This window comes from Phoca vitulina, unplaced genomic scaffold, assembly GCF_004348235.1.
Source record: "Phoca vitulina isolate PV1807 unplaced genomic scaffold, GSC_HSeal_1.0 scaffold7, whole genome shotgun sequence".
Classification (NCBI taxonomy): Eukaryota; Metazoa; Chordata; class Mammalia; order Carnivora; family Phocidae; genus Phoca; species Phoca vitulina.
Genome location: NW_022589710.1, coordinates 63,137,174 through 63,157,014, shown reverse-complemented (window position 1 = coordinate 63,157,014; position 19,841 = coordinate 63,137,174). Strand labels below are relative to the sequence as shown.

The 19,841-nt window shown below is 53.9% G+C and overlaps 1 long non-coding RNA gene across 1 annotated transcript in view; it reads right to left on the bottom strand.

Moving 5' to 3' along the window:
• Window positions 1-19,563, bottom strand: part of LOC116633271 — a 46,776-nt gene extending 27,213 nt beyond the window's left edge. Inside the window, exon 1 of the long non-coding RNA XR_004299602.1 lies at window positions 19,132-19,563. This is a non-coding gene — a long non-coding RNA (uncharacterized LOC116633271). The remainder of the gene's footprint in view (window positions 1-19,131) is intronic.
• Window positions 19,564-19,841: the final 278 nt, after the last annotated feature.

The following is a 19,841-nucleotide window of genomic DNA, read 5'->3' as shown; positions in this document are numbered from 1 at the left end:
TCTGTCAAATAAATAAAATCTTTAAAAAAAAAAAGATTAAAACGTAGGGGTGCTGGGATGGCTCGGCCAGTTAGGGGGTCCCTTGATTTCAGTCCCTTCAACTCTTGATTTCAGCTCAGGTCATGATCTCAGGGTTGTGAGATCAAGCCCCACATGGTGCTCTGCACTCAGTGGGGAGTCTGCTTGAGAGTCTCTCTCTCCCTACTGCATACACACACACGCTCTCTCTAAAATAATAAATAAATCTTTTTTAAAAAGTAACCGATAGAAGCACTTTAATAAAAATAAGGACTGGCAGAGGAGGAGTCACGTCTTCCTTATTCATTTTAGAACACCCACAGTTATGGCCTGAAGGTGACAAATTCACTATCTGGATGGGAATCGTGGCTCATGCAAAAAATGGAAAAGGGCCATGTTGAGGATTAAATGAGCTTAGACGAGGAATATCCGCGGGGCTCGAAATACATCAGATATTTTATTGTGCCTACCCCTACTTTACAATGTGCAAATATTAACTAAAAAAGAACTTTAAGGGTTGAAGTAAAAAGATAGCCAAGCAGAGCAATTTGAAGAAATCTATGCAAAAGTGAACCCAAATCAGGACGTAAAGTATGACAACTATTTTAGAGACTCCTAAGCAGGGCAAGGCAACTTGCACTGGGCTAACAGGTGGCCCAGAAAATGTGGGGGGGGGGGGCTTTGGTGAGGAAGACCTCCCAGAGAGAGCCTGGAAAGAGACTCTGCTCTGCGCACCCCAAGTGTTTACAAACATCTCTACCACTGCATTATATTGACACGATGGAGTATTACTATTATTTTTTTGCAAACACAAAACAAGTCTCTATACTTTTTGGGGAACTTGCAAGCAGGTTCAAACTGCCACTCTACTGTTTACATTATATTGCAGGGGAAAGCAAATGCTGCATGCAGACTTTCTCCCAGTTTCCAGGAAAAGAGGAACAACGGAGGCTCAGAACGGAGGCCAGAGCGTGTGACGCAGCTCCTGGCTTGACTCTGGCCCACCCCAGGCCTTTCCCCAAAGTCCCAGCTTTATTCTGAGCCAAACAGGGTAGGGGGCACCTGGTCCCAGGAGGTGGGGCTGGAATGAAACTTGGTGCCCAAGATTCCATCTTCAGTGGGCCCAGAGTTAAGGCGTGATGCTTCCCCAATTATTTGGATCAGCCCGCTGTCTATTTCTGGGCTTCTGCCTTAGTTTCCCCATGAAGCCCAAATACGGAGGCCCTGACACCGTGCCTGGCTCATCCAGTGCCCTCCCTCCACGAGCCCAGTCTCTCTGAGCCCCCTTTCCTCCCACTGCTGACTGCAGGACTGTTCAGATTGGCAAGGGAAGCCAAGGCTGGGTGTGCAGCGGGACCCACGCAGCTGTGGAGCCAGAGAAAAGACAGCCGCATCCCAACTCTGCCACTTACTGGCAGTGTGACCTTGGGAACATTCCGTAACCTCACTGAGCTCTGGCCTTCTCAAGGATTCACTAATTTACTTAGCAAATACTTTACGAAGCACCTACCTGGGGCCAGGTACCATGCTAGGTGCACAAAGCGCATGGCATGCTTGCGCGGAACTTAGCAAGTGAAAGGCCACGTTGCAGTGGGTGCTCTGAGGGGCACGTGCTCTGCGCAAGAGCTGCCCAGAGAGACAGGAGCAACAGCTGTGGTGGGGGGGCCGAGGGGACGGAGAAGGGGACACCTGAGCTCAGACAGGAAGGAGGAGCAGAAGCAGAAAAGTGGTCCAGAGGCGCAAACGGCAGGTGCAATGGCTCAAATGAAGGGCAAAAGGATCTGAAGGAAGTTCTGTAGGTTTGGGGCACAGCATGGGCCAGATTTCAGAAAACACTGCCAGAAAGATCTGAGGCTCGGTAAGCTCCTGATGGTACCTTGTAAGGATTCTCCAGCATTGGTAAATGCAGATGATCATTCCCACTTTGCAGAAATGTGAGGTTTAGGGAACCAGGACCCTGGGGCGGGGAACTGAGCCCTGGGACCTAGTATTAGTACATATTGCAAGGCACGCTAACTAGGTGACTTGACCATCTGACTGCCTGGATTTGGGCTTGCTTCATCCTGTAACGGCTCTCCACCCGACCCCGACATGCACTCACGCACACGCAGGTGCACACACACCAAATGCAGGCACACGCGCGCTTTGCTGGAACTAAGCTCTCTGGACACTGAGCTAGACTGGGGGTCCCAGCACTTCTCCCACCAAGCAAGCAAACCTGTGTGCGAATCTCTTTGTCGCCCCAGGCTTAGTGTCCTGCCTCCTGCTGGCCTGTGATAAGTCCCAGAGCGTCTTCCCTGGCGCTCTCTTCCCAGTTAAGACACAAGAGCTGTTCTTCGCGCCTGGACCACCCGCCTTCGAGGGGCTGATGGCTGCTCCTCAAGACAGCTCGGAGGTGCCCTCCCCAGGAAGCCTTGTCTGACCCTCGCCTGCTCTCAGGGCGGGTTCTGGGCTCCCAGCACTTACCCGGCTGTCAGCATTTGTCACGAATCTCTCGAGACACTGCTGTCTGACCTGACTCCCAAGCGTGGGGACGGCCTGCCTGATCCATCTCGGGGCCTGTGCTCCAATCCAGTGTCAGCAGAGAGGAGGTGCTCGGCAGAGCTGCCCGTGGTTGAACAGTCCACCTGACGGGGACGCCACCCGGCCCCCCCACAGCAGTCCGAGAGTACCCCCCTCTGAGTGAGGATACCCCGGGAGTCCAGGTCCTCCGGCCACCCTACGCCCTAACTACGTCTACACCTCGGCTGCACATCCTGCCGAGCCCATCTGAGGCTTGCTGAGGGGCCCGCGGATCGTCTCTGAAGATGTCTTAAGGCTCTTCAATGGTGCAAAGAGAAGCAGGTCAGTTTGAGAGCCTTGTTGTTTCTTTGAGAGCCTTGTTCTTTCAGGCATGGCCTTAGGGATTTTTTTTTAAATGTAAAAACCAAAGAATCTATAGACCCACAGCTCAGCACCTGCAGAAGGTCACTGGCTTGATTCCAAATCTCCCCTCTCAGTCGACTGGGAACCGTTTACACCAAGAAAAAAAAAATGTTTCCATGAGCACGAGATTGCACGCCCTCTCCCTCTCTGCCTCGCGCCGGCCCCTCATGGAACTGGGGCGCCGCCCTCCCTCCCCAGCTCTCCTGCCACCCTGGGTTAAGGGGAGGTGGCAGGAGGGAGCCCCAGCACGTTGGGCTCCAACGGGGTCTAATTCATTTAGAGGTCCCCAACCCCTCATTCAGATGCGGCTCCTTAACAGGTACAATGCCACCTCGTCCCCAAGCAGAGAAGACAATGACAAAGATGGCACTGGTTTCACCCAAAGGAGACCCATTTCCCTCAAACACCCTCAACATACGGCAACATCAGCTTTCTAGGTGCCCAGGCCCCATCTCAGACCAGCTGAACCATAATGCACGGGGTGGGGGGGGGGGATGGCTTCAGCATTTTTCAGATGCTCCCAGAATCCTGGTCCTTGAGCATGATGCCTCAGGCAACAAAAGGGTCTTCCAATCTTCTTAACTACATACCTACTATGCACCTGACCTCCTGCGGTCTTTCTGAAGCAATCTCTGCCCTCGGGGAGTATTCACGCAGCTTGAGAAATCAGGGCCCCACATGGGGTGAGAGCGGACCGACCCACACCTTCAGAGCTATAAGGAGCTCCTAGAGGATGGCCCCTTCCCTGCAGGCCCTGAGTAACTTCCGATTCTTCTTGGTAGCAAGAGATCCCCACGGGCGGGCAGCACCCACGGCTCACAGGACCTTCCGGGTGAGGGTGTGGTCCACGAGGGACCCGCTGCTGGGCAGACTGTCGGTGCGATGGGCTGAACTGTGTCTCCTCACGGGGTAAGTTCAAGTCCTAACTGCTGCTCACCTGTGACCTGAGATGGAGCTATAGCCTTTGCAGAGGTAATCAAGTTAAAATGAGGTCGGACTGGATGAGGGCGGGCCCTGCATCCAATGCGTGGTGTCTTTACAAGAGAAAGGAGATGCGGTTTGTACACAGAGGCGGGCACACAGACACACGGGGAGAAGGCCACGTGAGGAGGGGATGTGTACATTGCAGAGATGCAGCCGCAAGCCCAGGAGCACCAGGGCATTGCTTGCAGCATCCCCAAGCCAGGAAGAGGCATGGAACAGGATCCCCATAGAACCTTCAGGAAGGGCCCGGCCCTGCCAGCACCTTGATTTCCCACTTCTGGCCCCAAGAACAGCAAGAGAAGACGTTTCTGTTGTTTTCAGCCACCCAGCTTGTGGCACTGTTCTGCAGCCCACGGAAGTAAGCGCTCGGCAAGGGCACATGACAACAGGGAGCCGAGACTGGAAAAACCCTCCCACACGCACATGTCCTGCATAATAACAGGGCATGACGTCCTCGGGGGTTAACACTGGCAGCAGAGAGACCCTGGTCCATTCTCCTGCTCCACCTGTGTGACCTTGGGCTCGGTCCCAAGGCCGCCTGAACCTTTTTTTCTCATCTGTCATTTCAGGCCATGAAGCCAGCCCTGCCCCACTACCCAGAGTTGCAAACTCGACTACATCTGTGATAGGGCTTCGTACAGAAAACTGGTCACTTGAGTCAAGGGACCCTGTGGAAGAGGGTAGAAGTTAACTCTAAAAGCCAGTGTCTGGGGCGCCTGCGTGGCTCAGTGGGTTAAGCGTCTGCCTTCGGCTCAGGTCATGATCCCAGGGTCCCGGGATCGAGTCCCACATGGGGCTCCCTGCTGAGCGGGGAGTCTGCTTCTCCCTCTCTTTCTGCTCCTCCCCCCTGCTCATGCAAGCTCTCTCCCTCTGTATTTCTCTCAAATAAATAAATAAAATCTTTAAAAAAAAAAAAAGAAAGGCCAGTGTTTTCTCTGAAAAAGAAATCAACCTTCACAAGTCCAGGGCACTGTCATGCCACCCCTGTCCGTGTCTTTGGAGACGACAGGGCTCCGCTCAAGCTCCACAGAAGGCCCAGAGGAGGTGGGACCTTGGTGTCGCTTCCAAACGGGAATGTGTTTTCAGAAATCAGTCAGCTCGACTGTATCTGCATATGCCAGACATTTGCTCTTTTAAAAGTGTCTGCCAGCACAGATTTCTAATTTGCAAATGTTCATTCAACCTCCGTGTTGCAACAGGGCTGTCTTTCTAAATCTCAGACTGGATTATGTCCCTTCCCTGTACCCCAACCCTACTCGGCCCTGAGAGGAAAGCCTGGCCTGGGCTCTCCACGCTCGCTCAGACCTGCGTCCGTGCTTCTCTGTCCATCCCTGGCCTAGATGCTTCCATCCCGTTCCAGGCCTGCCTAAGCCAACACCTCTTCAGGGAAATTTCCCGAGTGCCCCCCTTACAGTCTCCGAATAGCGGTTCATTCTGCTGTGAGCACCCCCACATCACAGCTTGCCTCTGCTCTAGGTGACAGGACCCCACTCATGTCCCTCCCCTAAAAGGACACTTTTGGAGCAGTCAACAACTTGGAATCAAATCTCACTCCTGCTCTCACCGACCGTGCACCCTGGAGAAGGCAGGCGGCTTCCCTGAGCTACATCATTTCCAGCTTACAAGGAGCAGTGGCCGGTGGGAGACTCGGGACTGCACAGAGTCCGTGAGGCTCAGAGCCCAGTGCTGACATGTGTCAGCCCTTCCTTCTGCTAAGGGTGCTGGTACTACCACTGAGTCACCTCTTCGGACTCCTTACTGCCCATGGGTCCCCCGTGTGTGTCCCCAGACCACATCAGGTCTGTGACCAGAGTCTTAATTGCATTTGGCAAAATGAAAAACCCAAGAACAATGCACACTGATTGGTGAATTAAACTTCGTTAAATGAATTAATTAAAAGTAACTAATTTGGGGGGGCGCCTGGGTGGCTCCGTCAGTTAAGAGGCTGACTTCAGCTCAGGTCATAATCCCAGGGTCCTGGGATCGAGCCCCACATTGGGCTCCCTGCTCAGCGGGGAGCCTGCCTCTCCCCTCTGCTGGTGCTCTCTCTCCTCTTCTCTTTCAAATAAATAAGTAAAATCTTTTTAGAAAACCTTATTTTGAAAATTCTAATACTAGGGTCTTCCTATTTTTCTTTCTCTTTTTTTTAAAAAGATTTTAAGATTTTTTTTAAAAGGTTACCCGATGCAGCACTCCAGCGCACAACCTCGAGATCAAGCTCACATGCTCTATCAGCGGAGCCAGCCAGGCGCCCCCCCACCCCCATTTTTCTTATCATTTATCATATCATGGTGGTAACACAGGCCAAATGAAAGTTTCGCAATCTCATGCAATTCTTCGATTCAACACACTTCCTCACCTCCATACATCAAAAGGCTGGCAAATGCAACCCTAACGGGAGCCGGTTTTGAGACACAGTAGAGTGAAGGTGCCACTTCTCTCCCCCACCCCCGCACGCCCTCCCTGGGCAACCGTCCCAACTGCCTCTGAGGACAGGCAGCTCACCCCACCACGAGACCCCACCTGCCCAGCCACAGCTATTGAGACCAGACGGCCCCTCACCGGAGCCAGGCCGCTCAGCTTCCCTTGAGGGAACCTAGGCCCCCAGCAGAGGGAGTGAGTTGGGCTGAGGCTGCCATTTGGGGGTGAGCATCAGTTGGCCCTGTGCTCAGAGGAGCGGGAAGAGACGGCCAGCGGTGAGGGTGAGGGTGGGGCGGGCAGTGCCAGGTGGTGAGATGCGGCGCTCCAGATGGACAGGAAGGAAGGCGTCCTGGCTGCTTCTTCGGATTCCCCGTGACTGTCTCTCCTTTGTGAAACCAGACTTCCCTGCTCACTTTGGTTCCCACGAAATGCTGACTCCTTCTCAAAAATCTACCATTTATAAAATTCATGTGTTGATTTTTCTGTCTTCGTGCCCCTCTAAGTTCCACGAGGACAGAGACCCAGGAGGTCTTGCTGGCACAGGTGCTCAACGAAGCTTCTAGATGGATGAGAGGCTGATTACAAGCCGGCCGGGGGCGTCTGAGGCTGGCCACCCCGCATGCCCGAAGCAGCCTTGGGGGAAGGCTCCTCTCTTGAGCCTTGAGGGAAAAAAGTGAGGAGCTTCCCGGGCTCAGCTTTCAGAGACAAGCCAGAAACCAGATAGGGATGCCTCTGTCGAAGTCCTTTCCCACGAGAAGGGTCCAACCCCAGGGAAGGGCCAGGAGAGAAGAGGCCCAGAGGCAGTGGGGACACTCTGTGCCCACTGTGGAGACCAGCCCGATGGACACGGACAAGAACCTGGGGTTCACAGTCCAGGAGAGGAGGCTGTGAAGTGACCAGAATAAAGACCAAAGTAGTGCAGGGTGGGGAAGCCAGACAAGGAGAGGGTGGGGGAGACAGGGGAAGAGGAGGAAAGAGGGCAGGGGGGCGGGGGAAGGAGAGAGAGAGGAGGCAGGGAGAGGAGGTGCCAGCAGCCCTGTCATCTCCACTACGGGCAGCAAGGACAGCACCCAGGGCCCATGAAGAAGATGCTTCCATTTCTTTTAAAATCAGAAGAAAAAAGTAACTTTAGTTAGAAGAAAATGTTTGAACACATACTATTAAAATACTCACCTTTATATCAACTCAGTCGTAAGATAATAATTTTTAATACTTTCTTATGCAGGAAGGGGCCCACAGAGGCAAAAGTGCCTAAGGCCCAAGAAAGTGAGGTCACGGCCCTGGTGAAGGGCAAGGAGGCAGAGGGGAGGGGAGGGGAAGGGAGGGGAGGTCTGTACACTGGGGTCTGTACTAATGCCTCTTTGAACCAAAGGAGCAGACATCTGTGCTCTTACATCATGTTGCTTACTTCTTCCGGGGAGGATGCCTGGCAGGTGAACGGGAGATGTGCAGGGGTCTCCCACGGGGCAAGGTAGTCAAGATGTTTATAAATGTCTGAGGGTGACAGGACGTGCTCTGACCTCCAGAGTCACAGCCCACTCTACTGCCATCGCCTACCCAGTGCAACCCACCAAAGTGCTCTGTGCTGGCTTTGCACATGCTGCAAATACCCTAAGGCTCCCCCATTCAGAGACAGAGTCCAACTACCCTCCCCCACAATGTGGGTGCCTCAAGAACTTGCCTCTAAGGAGCAGGATATTTCAGAAAGGACGTTGTGTGATTCTGGAGGCTGGGCCATAGAAGGAGATACAGACAGACCTCGAGCTCTCTCTTTCCTAGAACACCCGCACTGGAGCCTGCACCACGACGTGAGAAGTCAGGCTGGCCTGGCCAGCCATGCTGGAAAGACCCCACAGAGATCAAGGAGCCTCTCCATGTCCCCAGGCTGTGTGCATTTTCCCAGCCACCCCCCTGGGGGGGGCAGATATGTGAGTGAGGAAACCTTCCAGATGATTCCAGCCCCAGCCCCAGTCTGAATGCAATCTCATATGAGGCCTCCCACAAGAACTACCTACCTGAGCCCAGGCAGCCGCTGGACTCATGAGCAAAACAGAAGATGACTAGTGTTTGAAGCCACCATTTGGAAGTATTTTATATGCAACAAGAAATACTCTCTAAACCTTAGCTTGCGCGTCTATAAAATGGAAACGATAAAAGCAACTACTTTATCACGCTGTTGCTCAGATCCAATGAAGCAGTCCCCGGAAAGCCCTTATTTAGCACAGAGTCTCCACCCAGAGGAAGCACCGGTGTATAAAAGCTCCGATTATCACTCGCTGTTACCATCCTGGCCATTGTCCATAAGATAGAATGGGGCTCAGAAAGAGCAACGCAAACTGACAACTGCAAATTGTCCAAGAATCACACGGTGAGTGAGATGCTCCACAGTCTGACCCTGAGAACAGCTTCAAATAAAAATGCATGGCCCTGGCAGCGACCATGACCGTCACCACAATGTCGCTGAGGAAGGGTCACTCCAATCTGGGAGGCGCTAGGTCCTTGACCAGAAAAACAAGAAGGACTGAGGTCAGGCACTCCAAGTGTCTTCATAGGCGGCAACCCTGCCCCCCTGCATGGCAGCCTGCCACCTTTTACAGCTCTGTTCTCCCCTTTCATCAAGAGTAGATGAGGTGGTGATGTCCACGAAATGGGCCAGTAGGCAGATGACTTTTGTCTCAACTGCAGTAATGTGCGGGCCTCCAGAGATTATTCACCTAATGCGTGTACCTCTAAGTTTGGGGGTAATGACCTGGGGAAGTTTGCAAACAATCCTGCCACATTTGGCAGGATGGTGACAGATGCAGCTTAGGAGCACGAACTGCACTTCTAGATCTACCTAATAAAGCCTTGAAGGTTTTATAGTGTTGGAGGCAGCCTGCAGGACTGCCATCGGCTTCACTCTCGCATCTGGGAGAACCCACTTGATAACGAGAAGCAGCCAAGAGAGCCGGGGTGCCCCCAAGCTCGGCTGATAGGCGTCGAACAAGTCCCTTCCCACACGGCAGCCCTTGCTCAGCCGCTGAGACGCTGGGAGCAGCCAGTGCTGAGCCAGCTCCGTTCCTGGTGCTGGGGATCCAGGGGACACATGGTTGCAAGAAGGAGACAAGAAACACCGATGGTGACGCCGAAGGGTGGTTTGTGCTATGCCCGCGTACGACCAAGGGGCTTGGAGAACCAGTGTGACAGGCTTTCCTGGGACATTTGATGGGGTTTTTCATGATACCCAGAGCTCCGGAGACCTCAGCCTCATTTCTTTCCCTGCCCAGACCCTGAGAACCATTCTAATTTGCTCCCTTATTGCTCTTTTCTTGCATAAAACATCCACATAAGCTTCAGAAACCAAAGGAGTGAAGAAAGGGTCAGAGATGTAGGCGGCGCGCCCAGCCCCCTCCAACGCTGGTCGCCCAGGACCCTGGCTCTGGCCCTGGCTTCCAAGAGGAAAGGCACAAGAACAAGGAGAAAGCCACTTCCTCCGTGCCTGGTTGGCAGCAAGGCGGTGCGAGTACAAACTGTCGCCTGCCAACACTGGGCACTGGCCAGTCTCGGAGATCATGACTGACTCCGGAACGATGTGATGCCCTGCTCGGCGACAAGCCCACTGTGCAGCCTTGGGCCAGCAGCCTCACCTCTCTGGGCCTCGGTTTGCTGACCTATAAATGGGACCAATGTGAGGGTGGAGCTGGATTCCCTTCCTGGGCCCACGTTCTGGGGCAGGGAACTCTCCAGCCCACGGCAGCTCTTCGCCCTGCCTGGGATGCTTTGCCCTTGGCATGATTGGCAGTCAGCCTGGGCCAAGGAAAGGCTCTTGGCCAGGGCCCAACTCCCCAGAAACAGCTACGAATTTACCCACTGGCCTGTGGGCCATGCTTTTTTTCCTTCTCTCTCCTCCCCTTAACAACGAGAAGGTGGAAGTGGAGGACAGAGGTTGGATAAGCACCAGTGACCTCTGAAACCTTCTTCCTCATGTCCCATCTGCCCCGCCAGCTCTGCAGAGGTCAGCGCCCTGCTGAGCACGATGATCTCAAAGCAAACGGGCAGAGAGTGGTCCATGCTTCGGCTCCTGACACTGACTCCGTCTCCCACCCATGAAGCCCGCTGCTGGGGGAAGCTCGGGGAAGCTGGCCGGCGAATGTGTGCCCTGGATTCTCTCAGTGGTGGACGTAGGTCTGGGAGCATTGTTTTGAGGCCAGGAGCAGCCTGAATGAGCTTGCAGAGGTGCAGGGAGACCCACGGCTCGGTGAACCAGGCTGGGACACCACCCGCTCCATTTCCTGTTGGCCAGAGTCCACCACGGCTGGGCAGCAAGTACCTGAGCCAGCGGCTTCCTCACCTTCCCTCTGAGCCCCCGCAGGGTCGGCAGAGCTGGGGTCTGCGCAGCGGTGCCTGGAGGATCACTCAGTAACTACAAACAAGCGAAGTGCAATTAAAGTAATGGCCTGGAGATCACACCCCAGAAAGTCATGCTTATATCCACACAGTGTGTCCTCCTGAGCATCTTCTACATCTTCACTGTAATATAGAAGTTACAGAAGGCGCACGAGACGGGACCACCAGCCAGGTTTTTAAAACCCGCACCCTTACTCAAACACCTCCCATGGCTCCCCATCACTTATAAGACACGAAACACTCCTTCTGCTGGCATTCAGACCCACTCCCATCAGGCCAAGATGGATGCACCTGCTTCTGCAGCCTGACCCCGCACCGGTACACCACCCCTTGTTCACCCGTTCCTAGAGGTCCAGCCTCTGCACATCTGCTCGTACTTTCCCTCCTGGAATGCCCTTCCCCCTCATCTCTGCTTGACAAGTTGCTGCTCATCTCTCAAGGCTGACGTCGGATGGCCCCAACGTCCCGCATCCAAACACACCTTTCCCACCCCTGCCTGCTCGCTCACACCAGCCCCTGTACTGAGCTACAGGGTGTTACATAACACGTTTCCCGACTACCTCCGGAGTCTGCTGAAGACAAGGAACACCTTGTCTACCGTCATCCCCCACACTACCCTGCCTGATGGACTCTCAGTAGAGGCTTGGTCAATGTTAACACAGCAAGGGGCGGCAAGAATACCAAAGCTGAGAGTGAAAATTCCTCCTCCTATAAGATGCTCTGGGAGCTTTGGGGTGGGCAGAAGAGGGAGGACGGCAAGACCACTAGGATTAACGGCAGCTGAAGGAATTGAATTGTCCAGCCCAAGGTGGGGGTAGATCCAGCCTGTGTCTAGAAACTTCTTCTGAAAGAGATTTCTAGACCCACTTTGATAACCCTGTCCAGTGATGAGTCACCCTAAAATATGGGGCCCAGTTAAAGCACTGCTCCTAAAACAACTTGTACTCTAGTGGAGGGGCTGGAAACAGATTCGCCCCAGTGCACTTAAGCGTATCCACCTGCACGGGTTTTCACAGTAGGGGTGGGTCAGAAAGCAGCAGCTCCTCAGGGCTGTTCGCCGCCCTCCGAGCACCCAGCCTCGTCAGTCCCCGGCCCCCACGGGGCCGTTCCTGTGGTTTCAGGAATGGCACAGAAGGGCAGAAGCGAGGGGCAGGAGGTGGGAGAGGAAGTCAGACCCAGGACCAGGGCGCGCAGGGCCTGGGGCCTTCCCAAACCACTGGCCACCGCTCTCGGGAAGACAGCGAGCACCGGAGAGCTCTGAACAGAGGAGGGTCGTGACGCTCTGGGGCTGCTGGAAAACAAACTGTAGAGAGCAGGAGGGAAGCCGAAAGCATGGCTAGGAGAGAGGATGGTGGCCCGGGTGGAGCCGATGAGAGTGGCCTGCGCGGGAGGGGTGCCTTATTCTGAGGATTTTGCAGCAGGAAGGGCCATTAGTGATCAACCAGCCCTGAGAACCAGCGGGTCCGGAGCATCGTTGTGCCTGAGAGAAGAATTACATGGCGGGTGTTAAAAATACAGATTCTGGTTCCAATTCAACAGATTTGCAATGAGGCTCAGGCATCTGTACTTTAAGAAGCTCACGGGTGCGTTCATGGAAGTGGTCCCCCAAACCACACTTGGGATAAACCCTGCACGACTCAGTCCTTGCACCTGACAGCCCAGAAGCCTGGACAGGGACGGAGTGCCGCAGAGGCTTGTCCCCAGGCACCCAGGTGATGCAGAGAGAAGGCAGGCCTGACCGACGGGCCCGACACCCCCCCTCCCCTCAGGCTCTCCCCACCAGCCTCCTTGCTCAATGCACCAGCCACGTCTCCCAGATTTTGAATGGACTTCTGAAGGGCGGGGTGGGGGGATGGCATCCCAGGCCTCAGGGAGCAGGAGCGGTGCAGGGACACACTGCAGCTGTCTGCCCTCTCCCAACGCAGCCCCCCTCCCAGCAGCACCGAGAGCCGGTGCTCAGGGCACTTGCGATCTACTATTGCCACCACCTGTGTGACCGCAGAATGATGGGCCGGGTTCCTGGGCTCCGGCAGGACCGGGGGCAGGCACACCCGATGGCAGAAGCTGCGCCTGGCCTGGGCACATGGACCGAGCAGCTCTCCGACTCCACAGCAATGTCCTGGGGCAGGCCTGCCAACAAGCAGAGGCAGCAGGGAATTTCGGGACCGGGGCAACGTCAATGCCGTCAGTCAAACGGACTGAGCACCGTCTCAACATTCCCTTCTAGAAGCCGAGTGTACTGCTCCCCTCCTGCTTTCTGGGGGGCTGATACGGGGTGCAGACTTCCATTTCCACTGTTAGACTTCACACCGCAACAGCCCAGCTTACTTTTTTCGAAGTATTCGATAAAGCCCTCTCAGCAAGTTAGCGGAGCTGAGCTCATTCATAAATCACTTGCAGCCTGGGCATTGTGCTCTCAAGCCATATTCATTTTATTAAAAAATGTAAGACTTGTCAATATCGATCATGAAGACAACGTCGATAGCCGTTATCACCTGCTTTCTGAATTAAAAGGAATCGAGGATCCTTTGGGGGTCACGTCAAGGCCACTAGGAACTGGGACAGTTTACCTGTGGCGGAATGAAGCGGTGTGTTGGCCACGATCTCGGATGTTAGCAGATAGAGCCTGAGACACTGGGGTGACCAAGGCCCTGGACATTCCCTATCTGCTCGTCTGCTTCAGGATGCTGAGGGAGGCACACATCAGCTCATCACAGATTATTAAGACCCCAAACCAACGAGGAATACGCTGAGCCTCCCAAACACCACCAGGGACCCCATGACTCAGGTTTCATTTACGCCCAATTGCAGCAGCACGGAGCCTCGCAAATACAGAGACGCCCCCTTCTCTGCCCACCAGGAGAGCCTGTGAAGGTGTAGGCTTTAACCCCACGTAAAGCACCCCGTCACCCACGCTCATTGTAAGCCACACACAGATGGCACAAAAACATCTACAATTCTTTAATGAGTTCATTCCAGGATTCTTGGTGCTGTAAACAGATGTTAAATCATTTCTATGACCGTGTCCTAAATACCGTTCATCGTAATCACAGATCACAAATCACAGATGTCGGTGCCCTCCTGCCTTACCCCCGATGCCTCTGTATGGCCACTTTTGCATTTTCTGCCACTTAACAGCCATATGTAGTGGTAGAGATCTGGCCCGGAGCTGCAAATCCTGGGCATCTGTTCTCTCAAGGTTTGGGGGCAAAAGGTACAGACTCTATGGGTCTCACGGGGGCCGTGCGATGTTATTTCTAATTCGCCGAATCAAAAAATTGTGCTGGCCACGAAGATGTTTTGGTATCTTGCAGATGACAGATGAATCCCAGTTGAGTTTTCCAATGCCTTCTGTCTGCTTTTTCTCGTTAATCACCTATCACGAAACTTGGAAGCTCTGGCAGAAAAGCAGTTTAGGAATCTAGGAGAGGTAGATCGAGGGTCTGGTTTGTTAAGACCCCACTCACATGACATGGGCAAGGCCCGTCTCAGAGCTGGCAGGATTTTAAGCTGCTGGCAAAGAGAACCAGCCTGAGCACTGTTACTAGAACGTAGGGACAGGTGACTTCTAGCTGCAAAATGTGTGTCTGGAATCTCCTGTCCTGGGTATGGATGCCACTCATCCAGATCTGCAGGCCGATCAGCAAACAATAGCAGGAGCTCAACGCGTGTGCGTGGACCTCCGCTGACCACTGGCAAAGCCCATGATGATGGCATCTCTATGCAGTGGCTTGAAAAGTTCTTCAAAACCTGCATTTCCTCCAAGTCCTGAAAATTCTTTTTTTTTTTAAAGATTTTATTTATTTATTTGAGAGAGAGAGAGAGAGAATGAGGGGGGGAGGGGGAAGAGACAGAGAGAGAGAGAGAAGTCAACTCCCCGCTGAGCAGAAAGCCCGATGTGGTGCTCGATCCCAGGACCCGGAGATCATGACCTGAGCTGAAGGCAGATGTTTAACTGACTGAGCCACCCAGGTGCCCCAGTCCTGGAAATTCTTAAAAGCTACAGCTGAACCTTGAAATTCTGGTCTATGTTCCTCCTATTTCCTTCTGGCTTGTTGTTTAGGGAGGATTAACCCGTGGGGCATCTTGGAGGTGCAGTCACGCTCCTTTGGAAAGCTTGTTACATAACTGTGATTCTGAGGCCCTTTTAGGAGGCGCAGGCTAGCAACGCCTTCCAAAATGTCCCAAGTGCCAGGGTGCGCCCACTTCCCACAGCACCCCCGGGTGACATGGGACCTAGAGGAGTTATTTTAGCCTCCCCGGAAGAACTACAAACACTAACCCTTTTTGGGGAACCCTTGACTTATTTCGGAACACCTCCGGAATCTAATACCTCTGGCACAGAGTTAAAAGAAATCCAACGTCCTAACAAAAATCCCAGCGAATTCAAAATCCTCGGGATAGTCAGATCACCCCCACAGGTCACCTGCGTCAAATCTCCCGCCTGCTTTCTCGGTGCCAGGGTGCTGTTTAGAAATCTGGGATGAAAGGACACAATTTGGTTGCCGGGCACATCGCAGTGACGGTGGCAATGAGGTGTGGCGCGGGTGACTTAATTCGAAATCCTGTGTGGCTCTGCCACTCACTGACTACGCAGGTCTGAGCAACACGCTCTCAAGCCCCCGGGCTCCTCATCTAGAACGGGAGGCTGGTGACGTCTCCTCTGCAGAGAAGACAGCGTGTTTAAGGACTGCTGGTTCCCCTCCCTGCCGCTGTCCTCTCCCGACCCTCCGTATCTGCCGGTGACTGAGGCTCAGCGAGGGAGCCTGACCTCAGACACCAGACGACTTCAAGTGTTACAAGGAAGCCCGCGCAGAGAGCCTGACAAAACACCACTGCCAAATCTACGGACTCTTCACCATCTTTCAGCTTCGGCTGAGTTCAAGGCTCTAATTAAAGTACTTTCCATTTTCAAAACAACTGCAAACAGTAATTACATACTTCCCCTCCTTACCTTCCAGGAACAGCCTGAGATGACGGCAGAGCCTCAGAGTCCCCAGGACCTCAAGTTGCACACACAGAACGTCATGTTCTTCCCACACCAATGACCCAAATCACATACAAGCTCCTGTGGCTCCAGCCACACGGACCCTAGAGAGTGTCACAGTTCACCCTAGCCCTCCTCGATGCGTGCCAAGACTCCACCGTGCCGGGGACACCAGCATAATCACCTTTAGGATGAAAGCCCCATCCTCACACGTTCAGGGCAGAGTCCCCGCTGAGGGTAATAAAGAGCATGTTTTATAATGACCGGCTCTCCTTACTGTTTATATGGATGTCTAATTGAAAATGTTATGTAACCTTAAAGTACGGAACATTCCGGAGCTATTAATAACCAGCTGCATCCCAAGCCGAGGACTCTTCAAGCTTAGAATTGGAGAGATCACCTTTTACTAATACACACACACACACACACATGGGCACACTCGCTGCAGGTATGCCCACTGATGCCTAGAGAACAGGAATAACTTGTCCAAAGTCACAGAGCCAATGAACAACAGAGTCAGGAACAAATCCCACGCTTCCCGGCCTCTGGAGATGTTCCTTTCATCTACGTCCCATAAGTACCTTCGTACACCCTTAATGTTGCACAAACCCCGGCAGCCCCCCGGTTCTCAGGATGCTGGGCATGTCAGCTCCAAGCAAGACTTCATGGTCTAGACTCTCGATTCAGAGATGGGATGCCAACAAGGGAACACCTCATTGTTGTTATGCATTTGTGATACAAACCCGTCCTGTTATCCCAAAAGAAATTGAAGGCACCCAAAATATATTTGTACACGAGGCCACTATACGTATGGTACGTATGAGCTCAGCTTTAGAGATCTCCCCAAAAGAGGTGGGTTTAAAACAAACCCAAAATTGAAAAGGGAGAATTTATTCTTGATTACACATTTTCATGATCGGGGTGGGGGGGAACAAAAAATGGGAAAGAAATGATGAATTAAAAACTAAGTTATCAGGCACGGGAGTAATGTTTTACTGTGTAATCTGGCTTTGGATATCAGTAGTATGATATACGACATAAAAATTGTTCTTTCATAATTACATTATCATTTTCAAAAGTAACTCAACAAAGATTGTTTCTCTGCATTCGTTTTTATACAAAACCTGACCAGTTAACCAAAACAAGCTGAAATACACAACACCCAAGGCGGGGAGATTAATATGCCCACATGAGATGCATTACTTGCTGTGTGCAGACCCTATGAGCTTGTCAAAATGAAAGCTCTGCTCTGGTTTTGTGAATTTCAAGCAGTCACAAAACCTGCTGGGAGCTTAGTTTTCTGGGAAAACTAAGGTGAGGCATGCCCATTTCACTTGGGATTCAGTAACACTTTAAAAGGTTCATTAATCCACATCTTAAAAGACCTATGACAACACCATTAAAGGCCCATAGGTCAAGTTGATGGATTTAGCTGCAACAGGCAAAGAGCAAGTCAGGGTCTAAACATTCTTATGGCCACCTTTTTTGTCACAGTTCCTCTGTGTCTTTGCTTCGGTGGGCTGCACCTGTCACTAATATAACCAGCAAACAACGGGGGGGGGGGAATTCTAAAAATCACTTTATTTACATGTTTAATTGTTTAGGTTGAGCAGACTTCTACCTATTCAACTATGATAGATTCTTTCCGGAAGGGACAGGCTCACCAGCTTGCCAGTTTCTAGCCGGCTAGACATCTAACTGATGCATTGTATTTTATCAGTTCCTAGGGGCCGATGTCATTTCTCCCAGTGAAAAGCCTAACCTATCCCATAACCCCAATCTGGCACCTTGGGACATTTTATAGCTACCATGCTTTAGACCGATAAATAATCCATCCACCAGAGCACTGCTCAGACTTCCCCTCCTTTGGGTGGAACCTGAATCTTGCAGCTTCCCCCTTCGACCACGTCCTCTTCTTGGAAATCAACAGCTTATTCAGGGCAGAGCTGTTAGTCCAAATGTATGTGTCTGATGAGCTCACGCAGCCTGGCTCAGGCCAGTAACCCACTCTCCTCCCGATCCCAGGATTGTTTAGTTGGAAAAGAACTGAAAGGCCATCCAGTCCGGCTCTGGGAGTCGGGAAACTGAGGCCCCTTCCTGCTAAGGGCTTTCCCTGCACCGACACCAACACTACACATGTCGTGGAGACAAGCACCCAGCCCAATACTTGGAAACTCGATGGAGTACACGAGCCGCTCAGACCGGGACCCAGTGATTCCCTTCAGGGTCGGCCTAAGTGCATTCAAGCAAACAGTGAAAAGCAGCAAGCCGGAGAAATGGGCACCAGCAGAAGGCCCACGTCTACATCAAACGTCCTCCCCCTTTCTTCTGGGCTAGCAAGTGTGAAGTTTGGCTGACAGGGAGCATTGGCAAGTGTGAGCCAAGATAACGTTTCCGACAGGGCCGGCTCCTGAACGGGGGCCATCTGAGCTCAGCCCCAGCGCTTGTGAAGTAACCATCTCCAAGACCTACACAACCAGGGGCAGGTATCCTTGATTAGCCCTCGCCCCACAGAAAGGTTTAGGACAGGGCTTCCGAGGCTGAGTGTGTGCTGGCAGGCAGAGCCTAGGAGGGGCTGGAGAGAGGAACCAAAATCTGCCCTTTGCATCCCTGAAGAGGCCCGAGAGAAAGAGGATCGCAGGAAAGGGAGCACCGAGGGGAACATGTTAACCTCCCCCCTTAACTAAGAGAAGTAATCTTATGCTTCCAATTCACAGGAGGGGTTAGCAGCCACGTTATGGAGGAATGAGCAAAAAAATACATGCTATGGGCAATTTATTTCACCAGAGCAGCTCTTCCCGGGCACAGGTGCTTCCACACACATGAAATGACCCCAGAAGGAGGCAGTTAGTAGAACCGGAACAAGGGTGTTTGCTACAAAGGGGTCAGCCTGGCGGAAAGAGGGCCCTGGTTTCCAATCCTGGTCTCTCGAAGTCTGGCCCTGTGACCTTGGTTAAGTCATTCAACCTCTCTGGGCCTCAGTTTCCAAATCCGAGCCATGGAAGAAGGGGGACCTACTTCCCTGGGTGTTTCCGAGGCACGCTACCCAGGACAGCTTGGACACCTATTACGTAGTCACTATATGTGAGTCGTCTCCCTCCACAAATGAGTCTCCCCGCACAGATCAATCTGAGCCAAGATACATGTATCCTTATCTGGACCAAACAGGTCTCCTGCCTGCGTGTCAAGCCCGCATCTGCCTCCCCGATGGCAAAGGAAAGCCCAGGGTCTCGAAGACGCCCGGGCGGTTCAGCCTCCCAGGCAGGGTTTGGGAGTAGAGGAAACGGAGGGGTTCAATCGGGAGCCCCGCAGGCTTCCAGGCTCTCGGTGGGGGGTCGGGCAGGGGGCTCAGAGGCGGCCTCCCCGCCCGGCGAAGGGGCTTTGTTCCCGAGGCGGAGGGCCTGGCTTACCGAGCAGCGCATCCGGAGGCGAGCGGGGGGCGCGCGGGGCACGCAGCAGAGCCACAGCCCGGCCGGGGCCGGGGCGCCGGAGCCGAAGGAAGGCGAAGAGGAGGAGGAGGAGGTGAAAGAGGAGGCTGCCGCGGGCTCCTGCCTCATTCTCCCGGGCAGCGCCGACCCGCTGGCCGCCGCCGGCTGGGGCTGGCCGCCGAGCGCCGGACCCGGTGCGCGCCGCTCATGTCCCCGTCCGCCGCTGGCGAGGTGTGCGCGCAGCCGGGTCCTCTCCGGGCGGCGCCCCGGGGCTCCTCATGCCCCGCGCAGGGGCTCGGCGGCAGGACCTCCGGGAGGCAGCGCGGAGGGAAAGAGGGAAAGAGAGAAAGAACGTGAGAGCGCGCAGAGCTGCACTCCGCGGGGCCCGGGGCGGCGGGAGCCCGGCAGGACCGCGCCGCCCCACCCACCGCGCCGCTGCGCCCCGCGCTGTGCGCCCGGTGGGACGCCGAGCCCCAGAAACTTTAGCACATGGCCGGTCGGCGGCCGCGGTCGCGGGAGGTGCCCGGCTCTGCGTGCGTCCCCCACTCCCTGTCCCAGCCCCGGCCCCCGAGCCCAGCTTACCGGCGGGGGCGGCGGCGGCGACGGTGACCGCGGCGGTGGGGCGCCCACCCGGCCGCGCGCAGAGCGGTGCGCACCGGCTGGGGAGGAGGAGGGGGCCGGCGGCGGCGTCG